Below are 15591 nucleotides of genomic sequence, written 5' to 3' on the forward strand. Positions count from 1 at the left end.
TTTTCATATACTACCTGTTGACCATTTGCAAATCTTTTAGGGAGAAGTATCTGTTCAGGTCCTCTGTCCTTTTATTTTTATTTTTTTTAGAAGGTATGTTTTTATTGATTTTAGAGGGAGAGAGAGAGAGAGAGAGAGAGAGAGAGAGAGAGAGAGAGAGAGAGAGAACGAACACATTGATTGGCTGCCTCCTATATGTCCCTACTGGGGATTGAGCCCAAAACCCAGGCATGTGCCCTGACCTAGAATCAAATCCACTGCCACCTTCTGGTGCACAGGACAACAACCAACCAACTGAGCCACACTGGGCTGCCTATTTTTAGATTGCACTATTTTTTGTTGTTGCTGAGTGTATGATTTTTAAAAATGTGTTTGGATATTTATCCCTTATTATAGGTATTGTTTGCAAATGTCTTTCCCTGTTTTGTTGGTTGCTTCTTTATTTTGTTGATTTTTAAATTTTTTTATTTTGTATTTTTCTCATGTTTGTCACACATATGCCCCCTTTCTGTTTTGCTAAGAAAGAGGTGTTTAATCATGTAACAATTTCTTTCTCACAGAGGATGTTGATTTTTTTTTAGATGTGAAGCTTTTTAGTTTGATATAGTCCCATTTAAAAAATATTTTATTTTTATTAATCCTTATCTGAGGATATTTTTTCCATTGTTTTTTAGAGAAAGTGTAAGGGAGGGAGAAAGGAAAGGAGAGAGAGAGAAACATCAATGTGAGAGAGACACATCGATTGATTGCCTCCCACATGCACTATGATTTGAGGCCAGGGATTGAACCTGCAACCCTGGTATGTGCCCTTGACTGGAATTGAACCTGAGACTCTGCAGTGCATGGGCTGATGCTCTAGCCACTGAGCAACACCAGCCAGGGCCATCCCACTTATTTTTGTTTTTAATTTCCTTGCTTTTAAGGTCAAATTCATAAAATTCCTTCTAAGAGGAAGGTCCATATGTTTTCTTCTATGTATTTTATTGTTTCAGGTCTTATGTTTAGTTCTTCGATCCATTTTAAGTTAATTTTTTTGGTATGGTGTCAAATAGCAGTCTAGTTTCATTCTTTTGCATGTGGCTTTCCAATTTTCCCAGCACCTTTTGTGGAAGAGGTTTTCTTTTCTCCATTGTATTTTAGCTAGCTGGTGACAAATTATTTGCCTCTATACATGTGGGTTTATTTCTGAGTTCTCAGTTGTGTTCCCTTGATTTGTGTGCCTGGTTTTCTGTCAATACCATGCTGTTTTGATTATTGTTGCTTTGTGGTATAATATGAAGTCAGGGGATGTGATACTTTTGGCTTTTTTTTTTTTCCCCTCAGAATTGCTTTTGTTATTTGGGGTTTCCTGTAGTTCCATACAAATAAGATAATTTTTTTTATTTCTTTAAAAAATACCATTGGGATTTTGATGGAGATTATATTAAGTTTATGTATTGCTTTGGGTAATGTGGGCATTTTAACTAATGTTGATTCTTCCAGTCCATAAAGATGGAATATCTTTTTATTTGTTTTTGTCTTCTTTAATTTCTTTTAATAATGTCTTTCAGTTTTCAGTGTACAGGGTGAGGTCAAAAATAGGTTTACAGTTGTGAGTATGCAAAACATAGTTTATTCTTGTATTATTATTTATTCATTATTGTTTTATTTTTCATACAAACAACTGTGAACTTACGTTTGACCCACCCAGTATAGGTCCTTCATAAGTTTTGTTAAGTTTATTCCTAGGCATTTTACTTTTATTTCATGAAAATGGAAACAAAAAGAAAGCTGGGGTAGCAATACTTACACCAGTCAAAATCAACTTTAACAAAAAGAGATGAAGAAAGGGCCTAGCAATTCCACCCCTGGGTATTTATCCAAAGAAATGCAAAACACTAAATCAAAAGGCATATACATCCATATGTTCATGGAAGCATTATTTACAGTAGCCAAGATATGGAAGCAACCTAAGTGTCCATGAATAGTCGAATGGATAAGAAGTGGTGTATATCCTACATAATAAAAGCCTAATATGCTAAGTGTCTGGTTGTCTGTTCAACCAATCAAAGCATAATATGCTAATGATATGCTAAGGCTGCTCAACTGCTTGCTATGACGTGCACTGGCCAGCAGGGGGCAGACAGTCAACCAGTTGACCAGTCACTATGACATGTACTGATCACCAGGGGGCAGACGCTCAACACAGGAGCTGCCCTCTAGTGGTCAGTGAGTTCCTACAGGGGGAGTGCCGCTCAGCCAGAAGCCAGGCTCATGGCTGGTGAGTGCAGCAGCGGTGGAGGGAGCTTCTCTCGCCTCTGCAGCAGTGCTAAGATTGTCTGACTGATGGCTTAGGCCCGCTCCTATGGGCTCCCAGACTGAGAGAGGGTGCAGGCCGGGCTGAGGAACCCGCCCCCGCCCCCCCCCCCCCCCCGGTGCACAAATTTTGTGCACCAGTAATAATGGAGTATTAGCCATAAAAAAATCTTGCTATCTGAAACATTATGAATGGATCTAGAGGGTACTATGCTGCGTGAAATAAGTCAGATGGAGAAAGAAATGCCATATAATTTCACGTATGTGTGAAAGCTAAAAAACAAAATAAGTAAACAAAACAGAAACAAATAGATACAGAGGATATTTTGATAATTGCCAGATAGGAGGGAGATGGGGGTGGGTGGGTGAAAAAGAAGAGGGATTAAGAATTACAAATTGGTAGTTACAAGATAATCATGGGGATGTATAGCATAGGAAATATAATATAGTCAGTAATATTTACAGTGACAGATGGGTACTAGATTTATTGGGGTGATCACTTTGTAAGTTATATAAATGTCTAATCACTATTTTGTACCCTGAAACTAATAAAATATTGTATGTCAGCTGTAATTGAAAAACTAAAAAATTATTTTTAAAAGAGATCAAGTTCTATTATTTATTGGAAGACAGCTAGTAGAGAATTTGGAAATACTTTCTTGCAAATGGATGGATCTATATATAATCTTGTAGAGGAAGAGGGAGAAGGTTTTTTTTGTGGGGCGGATGGGGAGTGAGACTGGCATCTGAGTGTATCTGCAGGAAAAGGGACTTATACTTGATATATTAGAATAAATTACTGTGTGAGTATTATTTGAAGTGCCACAAGGTTAATCAGATATTGTAATGTGTGGGAGTTATAGACCAAGGAGCTCTAGGATTATTGGAGAAATAAAAAACCTACTTGTCCATTGAAATTCTTATTTTGGACAAACATCCAAGCACTATTTTACCAGCAAAACAAACAAACCAACCAACCAAAAACCCCCCTAAAAATGGGGAGTGTGTATAAATAAGGGTTAAATAAATTATGATATACACATTAAATGGATTTGTTGCACTCCACAACCACCGGCCACTTCCCCATGAAAGTGCAGTAACATAAGCCCTACCGTGAATAATTTGACTTTACGGTGCATTTTGTTAGAGACCCTAATTAGTGAACCCATTCCTTTTAGAATCCTTCCATAAATTCCCATTTCTGAAGCTCTTCATTGCTAATTTGTCTTGCACTTCCCCTATTGGTGGATCCAGCTATTAACCATAATTATTGTGCATTTCACCATTGCCAAAGTCACATGATATTTGCTAAGTACCAAAAAACCTTTGTCTTCAATTTTTTATGCTGTTAGGATAGCCCAAGGATGAAGAGGAAAATTATTATTAATGGTACTCAATCTACAGGAAACCCTCCGTAGATGATCACTTCCTGTATATGGGTCTATTCCATAATTGTTCAGCATAACAATGCCCTAGACAGCAGATCAAATTAAAATGCATACCCAGCAGAGCTGTAATTTTTCAGTTCTAATTAGCCAATTCTATCTCCTTGAATGTAAATGACTTATCTAATTACTCTGAGATTTTGCTATTTAAGATTGACTCAGTACAAATTTTAAAGTAGATTAAAAAACAGTTCTCTTCAACTCTATTTCAAAGGTGAATGCCTCCTACAAGTCTTGTCATCAGATACTACTCAATAGATTCACGAGTGCCTGAGGCTTTATCAGTGATGTTTGGGGGTGGGTAGAGTTTATTTCTATTTTGTATTTTCTTTATCCTCTCCTAACATTTGAGTTAATAGTGGTGAGTGGATTTGCAGACAGCAGCTCTCTCCTTCTTCAGGGCTACACGTAGAAAAAGTGAGTATTCTCTCTGTGGAAACCGCTTGTTTTAAAAGATCACAGCCCCTTCTTTTTTTAAAAAAAAAAATATATTTTATTTATTTTTTTTTTTACAGAGAGGAAGGGAGAGAAAGAGTTAGAAACATCGATGAGAAACATCGATCAGCTGCCTCCTGCACACCCCCACTGGGGATGTGCCCACAACCAAGGTACATGCCCTTGACCGGAATCGAACCTGGGACCCTTCAGTCTGAAGACCGACACTCTATCCACTGAGCCAAACCGGTTAGGGCACAGCCCCTTCTTTTGAGGGGCAAGAAACAGGGAAAAAAACCAAATAGCACAAATAATTGTTTATAATTGGACATATGTGAAATGATAAGAGATATAGATATATATCTGCTCCAAATTTCTGACACAGAACTCCTAAAACACTTGCATGTACAGGGGTTAGGAGAATCTTTTGTTCTAACATTTTTGACCCCAGTTGCTGATGTGGAGTTCTAAATCCTTTTGCATTTTCTAGGTGATAGAAGTGTCTTTTGTTCTTAGGAGGTAACTCTTTGTCACCTGGTTGGAGACTGGTCACCTGAAAGACCAAAACATGGTTAGAAGCTTGGAATTTTCAGCCCAACTCCTATTCACAGAGAAGTGGGAAGGACTGGGAATAGAGTTAATAGTTGGTCATGCCTACCATGATGAAGCCTCTATAAAAATGCCGATGATATTGGGTTCAGGGAGGTTCCAGACTGGTGAACACATCCACGCACTGAGAGAGTGGTGCAACGCAACTCCACGGGGACAGAAGGTCCTGTGCAGGGACCCATTCAGTCCTCACACTGAATACCTCTTTATGGCTGTTCTTCTGTATCCTTTATGACATTCTTTGTTATATGATAAACTAGAGGCCCGGTGCACAAAATTCACGCATGGGTCGGGGGCGGGGGGGGGGGGGGAAGGTCCCCTCAGCCCAGCCTGTACCCTCTCCAATCCGGGACCCCTTGGGGATGTCCAACTGCTGGTTTAGGCCCGATATCCCTCTCACAATCCTGGACTGCTGGCTGTTAATCGCTCACCTGCCTGCCTGGTCACCCCTAACTGCACTCCCCCGCTGGCCTGATCACCCCTAACTGTTCTCACTGCCAGCCTGGTTGCTCCCAACTGCTCCCCTTTGCCAGCCTAGTTGCCCCTCACTGCCCCCCTGCCAGCCTAATCGCTCCCAACTGCCCCCCCCCCACTGGCCTGGTTGCTCCTCACGGCCCCCCCCCCCCCCCCCCACACACACACTGACCTGGTTGCCCCATGCAGCCTGCTGTTCAGTTATTTGGTCGTCCCTCACTAACGCCCCTGCCGGCCTGGTTGTAGGCAGCCATCTTGTGAGGGTGTGAGAGCTAATTTGCATATTACTTCTTTATTATATATGATTGTTGAACATAGTGTTTCCTTGAGTTCTCTGAGCTGTTCTAGCAAATGATGGAATGTAAGATGGAGGCAGGGGTGATAATGTGAACCTCCAACTTGAAAACAAGTCCACAGAAGTTGTGGGTAACATGGGGGATCTACCACTTGTATTTGGCAACTGAAGTGGGGATGGTTTTGTAAGACTATGCCCTTAACCTGTGGAGTCTGCACTAACTCTGATTAGTGTCAGAATTGGATTGAATTGTAAGACACCTAGCTGGTGTTTTAGGATTGCTTGATGGATGGAAAACCCGTGCAGCTGGTGTCAGAAGTATTGTGAATGGTAGTAAACACAGGGGGAGGGTGTCTTTCCAACATAATGTGTTCTATTTTACCTGATGTCTTCTATAGAGTTTGGATATTAAATGTTTTCTTTGGATGTGCCAAGTATCATTGTCCCCATCTTTTTGTCCTTTCTCAAGCAATATGATTTCTTACCCCAATTTCTGTTTTCTACATAACAGAATGTATGAATAAGTGAAGATCATGTAAAACTTACTTTTGTTATCGGTGGAAGTGGAGTTCTTGGGCTGCTGTGAGGAAATGAGTTTCCTGAGGCCTCCACAGGAGGATGGGGTTTTGTGGGAAGCTTTATTCATGATGTATGATGTAAAACCTTCCAAGGTTCCATCTCTGTCCATCCCGCCATGTAAAAAGTCCAACCATATCTTCAGCATGGCCAGAATAAAGGTCACTGCCCATAGCTTCTGCTCCATATTAAAGTCCAGTCAAATCTGGCATCTGCTAGCTTAGCTTGTGTTCCCTGCTGCAGTCCATTGTATGTGTGGTCTGCACAGTCATGGGCCATGTGGCTGTTTAAGGCCTCATGGCTATGGAGAGAGAACAGGCAAGTGCATGGGTGAGTGTGAGTCATGGAGCAAGAGAGAGCAAAGAAAACAAGAGAGAGGAACGCTTTGGGGATTTTAACGAGGAGCTTCTTCAAACTAACCAATTAATTTTCCAAGATTTCATGCACCCTATCCGATTCATTGTTCCCCAGGCTAGACTGACGGGCAAGCATCTCCCCTGTGTTACCCCAATTTCTACTGCACATGTGCCTTTCTCCTCCTTCTGCCCCAACAATCCAGGAGGGGGGGGAGGGGTTTTAATGCCCCTGGAGGGACAATGCTGTATGAAGCCACAGCTTCCTGGTGAAGTTTCCCAGGTGACTATGTTAACAATGTCTGACTTCCCTTTGGTTTCTTTCCTTTATTACTATTACCTAGCTAATTACAACAATAACACTTTCATCTCAGACTACAGGTGACTAAAAGGCCATATTTCATAAATATAAATGTGGTTTTACATCTTTGTTGGAAATCATGCTTTTCTTCTTTCTAGTAAAAATGGTTGCCACTTTTGCCACAACAAAGACAAGAAGCAAATAATTAAACCCTAATGAGACTTAGCCAAGAAAAGATTTTTTAAAGCAAAATTTTTATTTACAAAATTTTTTTTTGTCTAATTTTATTTATTTACTAGAGGCCTAATGCATGAAATTTGTGCAAGGGGCTTGGCCCTTGCAGCCCCAAGCTGCCTCAGCCCTCGCAGCCCTGGCTATCTTGGCCCCTGGCTTCGCTGGAAGGTCATCCAGATGGTCATCCGGATGGTCGTCCTGCTGTTCAGTCTAATTAGCATATTAGCTCTTTATTATATAGGATTTTTAATTTAATTTTCAATGATAGTTTACATTTGATATTATTCTATATTAGTTTCAGGTGTATAGCTTAGTGGTTAGACAATCACATACTTTATAAGTGTTCTTGATATTTCCAGTACCCATCTGGCACCATACATAGTTATTACAATACTAGGGGCCCAGTGCATGAATTCATGCACCTTGAAAGGAACTGTGGGCCTTGAGGCTGTGGTGGGCACAGGAGCGGGTCTTGGCCCATCCTCTGTGCCCTGCCTGGCCCCTCCTGCCGCGGCCCCATGGTCCCCTGTCTGTTGCAGCCCTGCTCCCACTGCCACCGCTCCCATGTGCTGACAGTGCCAGCCCTGCTCGCACCCACTGACGGCGCAGAGCGGCAGCTCCAGTGCTGGCAGCAGGTATGAGCACTGGGCGGGACCGTGGTGCGTGGCAGCAAAGAATTTTCAGTAACCACTAGAGTAGTGATGGCGAACCTTTTGAGCTCGGTGTGTCAGCATTTTGAAAAACCCTAACTTAACTCTGGTGCCGTGTCACATATAGAAATTTTTTGATATTTGCAACCATAGTAAAACAAAGATTTATATTTTTGATATTTATTTTATATATTTAAATGCCATTTAACAAAGAAAAATCAACCAAAAAAATGAGTTCGCGTATCACCTCTGATAGGTTCGCCATCACTGCACTAGAGGCTTGCCCTGATGACAGCGGCGCCCTGCCTTGATCTGGCACCCCTGCTCACCTCCACCATCCTGCTGCTGCCAACACCCACCATATTCCGTGCTCTGCTGCCTGCTGCTGACACCAGCCATGTTCCACGCGCGCCCCCTGGTGGTCAGCGCATGTCATAGCGACTGGTTGTTCGTTTGTTCGGCTGTTCAGTCTATTTGCATATTAGGGTTTTTATAAAGATAGACTAGAGGCCTGGTGTACGAATTCGTTAACGGGTAAGGTCCCTAGGCCAGGCCGGCTACCAGGGCTGATCAGGGCCTTCCAGTTGCCGTCCGGGGCCTCCCTTCCCCCGGCTGCCTGCCTGGGCCTCCCTTCGCACCCGCTTTGGCCTGGTGCTGCCCGCTCACCTGCTCCATCATCCCACTGCAGTCCTGCTCTCGTTGGGACCCATTGGGGCCGGTAGTGCCTCCATTGCTGCACACTGCCAGTGCTGCATCGCCGATGCCCGCCATGTTCTGCGCTGCCTCCTGGTGATCAGCGCATGTCTAACTCCAGTGGGTCAAACTCCCGCCTATAGGGACAATTTACATATTAGCCTTTTATTATATAGGATTATTGACTATTCCCCATGCTCTACTTTACATCCACACGACTACTCTGTAACTACCAATCAAGAAATATATGTTTAAACAGGCTCAAAAAATAAAAATAAAATTGTCCAACAATCTAACTTCTGTGTTGCAATTCTGTTTAGCAGAATGAAGTGTACTGATGACAAATATTTTTAAAAACTGTGTCTGAAAGAAAAATCTTTTCAGGTTGATTTCCCCTGAGGCAGGGACACAATCTTAATCTGAGATAAAGAAAAAAAATATTATCATAAAGCAGACCCTGCTTAGTTTTCACAGAAATTGATGATTATCAAAAGAATTTAAGAATTGCCAAGAAAAATTTATGGCCAGTATACTGGAGAATAGAGAAAGGGCTGATGCTTAACTAAATTCTTTTACTTGGGTCATTTGAGGGTCAGGAAGAATTGATTTGTCTTTAAATTCTCCCTCTTCCTCCTTCTCACATTGCCTTAAATTTTCTGTCCTTGTATTTTCAGTGGCTGTTAAGAATGAATGAGCTTAATTGATAATTAGACTAAATTATTCTTCCTTGGGAGTTATTAATCAACAATGCCAGCTTTCTTGGTAGGAGGACTCAAACCAAAAGGCTTTTAAAAAAAAATTCTCTGAAAGACAGCTCTCCTGTTTCTGTTGAAAGTGGTTGAAGAAGAAAGCCTGTCCATTTAGAATACTTCAGTGCTGTGTGCAAGCAATGGAAAGAACTTACTAGAAAGGATAGAAATAGTGGAACAAAGTAAAGTACAGGTGTACTTTTTCTCAGTGAATGTTAAGTAAATCACTTTTTTTTTTTTTCTGTCTAGCATCCATGTTTAGAGGGGATTTCCACTCTTCCACTCTATGTCATTCTAGGGGTGAGGTGGTAGGCACCTGACCCAACTTAAGCCAATCAATGTATTCTTCTCGAAGTTTGAATCCTTAGGGGAGATGTTAGATTGAAGAGTGGAGCTGGGCCATCCGATGGCCAGAGCCAAAGCAATTCCTAATTTACTGTTAATTCCTAAATTACTGTTTCTCAGGTACCTGGGATGAATGGTTCCTGTTTTTTTGGTGGTTACGGTGTTCACTTCTTCCTTCACAATGCTGAGCTACCCCAGAATATTTCCAAGACACACTTTTTATTTTTCCTCTTAATATGGCAAGATTCATTCTTATTGTTTACCATTAAAGGACCCCATTGATACTTTCAGGTATAACAGCAACTTCCAGATTAGAAATTAGTGCCTACATGAGTGAAAGAAACTACACAGTAGAATGGCTTCAAATTGTCAGTAGTTGATCTGCAGGCCCGGGCTGGCATTCCATCCTCAGATTCTACATTGCGTGGTCCTTATGTCCAAAGGGCAGTTACTGCGATCAGAGAGGCTAGTGAGGCAATGAGGGGTAGTGCAGAGTTCCTGTGTTCTGGGGAACATTAATCTCTTGAGAAGCTTTGTAAGTAAGCAAAAACATTGTTTAGCCAGATAAGATGGAGACACAACTAACCTGTGTTTCATAAACATAGAGTAATAGAGTGAAATGCTTCCTCTCTCCGATGGTCTTTGGGCTAATAATAGCTCCTGCTATAGATATGCTAATTAACTAGAGGAAGCCTGCTTGAGGCTTGAGCAGCCCCTTCATCAGGAAGAGGTAGGAAATATTCACAAAGTACAGGAGTCTCCAGAACCAGACTCAGATGGGGGAAAGGAGTAGTCAAAGGATGGACCAGGAACAAAGGATTTGGACAGTTTGGATGTTTCCTTGTATCCTTTTTTGGTACCTGGCTGTCTACAGTCCCCACCCAACTCTTGTCTCACCCATCCTCTCTTCCTGATATGTAAGAAGCTTTAATTCCAGATTCTCTTAAGATGGAGTTGAGAATTAATTCTCCTATCTTCTTGAGGTAGGCCTTCTGGTTCAATAAACCTTTTCTCACTCCATTACGTGTAGAGGAGTTACAAAAACTATGTTTTAGATATTTAAACATTTATTTGGTAGAGTGTCAAATTTTTACTTCATTCCATTATTTCCTAAAGCAGTATTTTATCTTTAATCATATTTTTGGGGTGTTTTGGAATTTTTACCATATTGATTTGTCTTTAAATTCTCCCTCTTCCTCCTCACATTACCTTAAATATTTTGGGATAAATTACCCTTATTTGGATAATTTAAATGGGTATGTAATAAAATGGCTGTTTTGATTTCAGATACCCAAACACTCATTCCTGCTTTCCTGAAGGAGACAGGTAAGTTCTTTCCTAGATATCTAGCCAAAAGGAAACACGTTCTAATTTTATTAATCTGTGCATGTGTTACAAGAGAGCTGCCAGAATCAGAAGGGGGAGCTTTTCCCTCCTCAGCTTTTGTCGCGCTAGTGAGAAAGGATTCAGGCGAGTGACAGAGAGCAGTATTAAACCAAAGCAAGTGAATTTATCAAGAAAGCGTAGCAAGCAAATTCACTAAGAAAGCAAAGCAAGCAAATATACTTGGCATAAAGCACAAGTGGGCAACTCAGCTGATCTGAGATCCCCACCTGGTGGGAGTTCAGGGTTTTATACTTTGTCTCCCTATAGGTTTCAAGGTTCCCCTGCCAAATAGACTAGATTTCAAGGTCCCCCTTTTACAGTTTTGGCTTTTCCCAGAATTTATGAGAACATCTGGTGATTTTATCATTGCAAGTCCCAAGGCTGTTGATTTCCTTATTCAGTGGGTGAGATAAACTCCTCTTTTCTCCTTCTTTCCCTCCTCCTGCCCTATCAGTTATCTTTCCTGCTTAACATCCCCCCTCAAATGATAAGCTACAAATGCTTTTGGGGTTTTTGTTATTTGTCCCCAGACTTACTTCATCTGTTCTTGGGTTTAGCTGGTACAAATGGCACTAATTGAGTTTTTGTTCTCTATTTCCCAGGCCAGGGTGATTTAAGCTATGTATTCTCTGGTTAAGGAGAAGAGGTATAAATCATTTGCTCTCAGAGTCCTTGGTTAGGGAAGATAAGATCTTGCTATTCACAAGTTGGCTGCAAGTTGCCCAAGCTGTTTGGCCTTGTTTAATTTTCTTATCTCAATTTCCCCATTCTACTTGCTCAAGAATTTTCCTAGCTTCTTACTGTCCTGCCACATATATATTTTAAAACCCAGGACTTTGAGTCAGTTTATCATTTTTTAATGGAGAAACTTAACATGTATCAATTTGAGCAGTGATTCTCAATCTGGGGCATGTGGTAATGTCTGCAGATATTTTTTGTCACAACTGGATTGGGGGTAATGCTACTAGCATTTAAGAGTAGAGAGGATGATCTTAACATTTTGCAATAGGATGGCAACCCCCACAACAAAGAGTTGTCCAGCCAAAATGTTAATAATGGTTCTGAGGTTGACGAACCCTGAGTAATGCATGTACTTCTTGAGAAGAAACAATCTCACCCCAAACTTACATCAAGATGGAAAAGAGAGTCCTTTAAGGCATTGCCATGTTCCTAAACAGTTAGGGTTAATGACATACTTCCCATAGACTTTGTGGCATTTTGTGTGATAAATTAAGTCTGGACTTTGTCTTTAACTGAAATTTGACTTGTGCAGGTCCCTTGGGGCCTCAGTTTCTTTTCCTAGAAAAACAAAAGACGAAATGGTTGAGAGGTTTCTTGTGACATTATGACTTGTGAAGAATAATACTGAGTGTTGAACACTTACATTATAAGATAAACAACATTGGGCTTAGGCTTTGGGGACATTAAACGTGCAGGGATCTGAATCCAGTGATGTTGCCTCCCTGTGCCTGGGCATGCCTGGTACAGTCATGTAGTGATCATGAGCCAGGGAATGAATGGTTTATTGTGTCTTCTAGAGAATCTCATTTATGCCTATTGTTCCACTCATCCCTTAAATTAAAGCTCTGATCTCAACCCTTTCCTCAAACTACACCCATCCTTTGGTCATCTCCTCCTCTTTTATTTTATTATTTTTGGTTAGTCCTCACCCGAGGATATTTTTCCATCGATTTTTAGAGAGAGTGGAAGGGAGGGGGAGAAACCCAGAGAGAGAAACATCAATGTGAGAGAGACTGGGCATTGATACTGTAACCAAAGTACATGCCCTTGACTGGGAATTGAACCTGTGACCCTGCAGTCTGAGGGATAAGGCTCTATCCATTGAGCCAAACCAGCTAGACTCCTCTTCTTTTATAACACTCAGCCACCACCTCCATATTGGAGATTTTTATCTCAAATCTTCATCTTTCTCCTGAGCACTAATTTCCAATAGTCTTTCAGGCATCTCTACATGGATGATGATGATAATAAGTAGAAATAGCTAATACTATTGACCTCTTGCTAGGGTTCAGGCATTGTGCTAAGCTTTTTCTTTTCATTTTCTTATTTAACCCTTAAAGGCATTCAGAAGTTAAGTAACTTGTTCAAAATCATCTTATGGTACATCTGCTACTGTTCAAAATTCCAAGTCTCTAATAGGTTGATCAGCTTCTCTCTTACACAGTTCCTCCTTTTGCTAGTGTTTCCCAATATGATAGATGCCATCAACTAGATGGCAGCTATTAAAAACTGATGTTCTTAAATACTTCTGTCATATCTTTATGTTTACGACCAATTGGTTTCCAAGAATTTTTCATCAACTCCCTCTTTCTTCCCCACCACTTTTACCCTCATTGCCTGTACTGCAGAACTTCACCACTCCCCATCCAACATATTACAATAACCACCTAACAAAATGACCTGCTTTTCAGTTTGTCCTCTCTAATAGTCATTGTGTCACCTTATTTTTCCTGGTATAACAGAAATCTACTTCATTCCATTCTCAAAATCTTGTAATTGTTATGCCCAGATTTCAAGACCCCCCTAAAGATCCACCAGGGAGCGCCAAATCCGATGCAAAAGCAGAGAGTCTTTTATTCAAGCTAGCTTGGTCCCCCTCTGCCTCATTACTGGATGCGAGAGAGAGCCTGGAGTCCCAAGAGAACAAAGAATTTATAGGGCTTGGGGTCGGGTGGGGGCACACTCAGACCACTGATTTGGCCAATTCCGGTTGGTTGAGTGAGGGCCGGGGGCTAGTGACGCAAGGGCAGGGTGCAGTTAGGGTCTGGTTACACAAAGACAGGGGGGTGTTCAGCATACTTTCGGCCTTGAGTTTGTTTTCCCTTGCATTCCCATTGGGTGAGATAAGGGCAGGCTGAGTAACTGATACATTCTATGGCTTTTGCTGGAAGAGGAGTTAGGAACACAGCTATCAGTCCTGTTCTGTCCTTTCAGTAATGGCCCTTCCCTGCTTTTAAAATAAATAATAAAGTCCTTGCCCTGACTGGTTTGGCTCAGTGGATAGAGCGTCAGCCTGCGGACTCAAGGGTCCCAGGTTCGATTCCGGTCAAGGGCATGTACCTTGGCTACAGGCACATCCCCAGTGGGGAGTATGCAGGAGGCAGCTGATTGATGTTTCAAACTCTCTATCCCTCTCCCTTCCTCTCTGTAAAAAATCAATAAAATATATTTTAAAAAAATAATAAAGTCCTTGTGCTGGCATTTAATGTATTTATGGTGGAGGCCCAATTTGTAATATCAGCTACAATACCCACCGAAGTAGTTTTCATTATTTATTTAATCATATCATGTTGTTTTATATCTTAAATTTCTTGAGGGCAGGGCCTGTATCTTCTCACTCCTAATTGTAACACCAGAACATAGTTCTCTTGATTGAGAGAATCTAGTTTACCTTTTCCTTGTACTCATCAGAGCACCATGTTGATGCTGTTTAGAGAACGTAGATAGGCTTCTTGTGATTCTCAGAACAGGTCTGCTTTCCTTTCTTCATTCATGTTTCTATATCCTGAAATGTCCATCCTCTGCCCCTATCATTTTTTTTCCAACCACCCAAATCGTTCAAAGACCAGATTTGAGGCTTTTTCCACTTAACTTTCTCAAGTCAGAAGTATTTACTCCTTCTACAATCCCACAGAATATTTTAATTTCTATTACCAGTTCACATTGTAAGCTTGTTGGGCAGGGACACCATGATTTATTCATTTTTGTATTCTTTGGCCAGGTTACCACGTCAGAAGGACAGGACTCTTTGGGGATATGGACCGTACATTTTATAAAGCCCTTGCTTATCTGTGGTGATTTGCTTGCTGGCATGCGGCACCTGCATGGCACTTGCTCAATGGGAGCTACTGCGTCACGGAGACAGCCACTCTACTTGCCAGGAAGTCCTCGATGTAGGACACAGTGGCATCTGTCATGTTGAAAGGAAAAAAGAGGGGGGCGACTGCGGGACTGGAATAGTAACTGGCTGGGACTCCAGAGCTCTGGGCAGTGGTTTATTTTTTAATCAAGTGAGCAGGCTGCTGAATCTCAAAGCCTCAATGAATGTTGCATCTTACTATTTTCATTGGACAAGGCCTTCTATTTTGATTGTTCCTGGCAAACAGCTACTTTCCCCCAGTGCTTTCCATTTGCCAAACAGTCATGACAGACCAGTTAACATGGTGGCTGTTGCTTTCAGGAGATCCCACCAGATGACTCTTCAGTTCCATCTATCAGGACTTCTCTACCTAGTTGGCCCAGAATCTTGATTTTGGCTGCCAGTGCTACATTCTGCTGAATATATTATTCCTAAAATATCTCGATAGTCTTTTCATCTTTTAGAAATACTTCTATCAACAGTGTCTGAACAGGTGGTCTCTTCAGGATTTTCCTCTCTTGCTGTGAGGTCTTTATTTAACACAGATCCCTGGTCAGGGTGTATATAAGAAGCAACCAATGAAAGCATAAATAAGTGGAACAACAAATCCATGTTTCTCTCCCTTCCCTTCTCTGTCTAAAATTAATTTAAAAAAAGAGTATGCTTAAATGTTTAAGACACTGACAAACTGTGTTACAAAGTGGCTGTACCACTATGCCTCCCAACAGCAAAGAATGAGAGTGTCTGTTGTTCCACATCTTTGTCAGCATTTGGTATTGTCAATGTGTGGATTTTTACCATTCTCATAGGTGTGTAGTGGCATCTCCTTATTGTATTATTTTGAATTTCCCCGATGACATATGAGTGAAGC

The 15591-nt window shown here is 41.3% G+C and overlaps 1 non-coding gene across 1 annotated transcript; it reads right to left on the reverse strand.

The window, feature by feature from the left end:
• Window positions 1-480: 480 nt before the first annotated feature.
• Window positions 481-589, reverse strand: LOC118670431. Its single transcript, XR_004972325.1, has one exon. It is a non-coding gene; the product is annotated as a small nucleolar RNA SNORA41 (small nucleolar RNA).
• Between the last annotated feature and the right edge of the window lie 15002 nt (window positions 590-15591).

Source organism: Myotis myotis, unplaced genomic scaffold (genome assembly GCF_014108235.1).
Source record: "Myotis myotis isolate mMyoMyo1 unplaced genomic scaffold, mMyoMyo1.p scaffold_m19_p_15, whole genome shotgun sequence".
Classification (NCBI taxonomy): Eukaryota; Metazoa; Chordata; class Mammalia; order Chiroptera; family Vespertilionidae; genus Myotis; species Myotis myotis.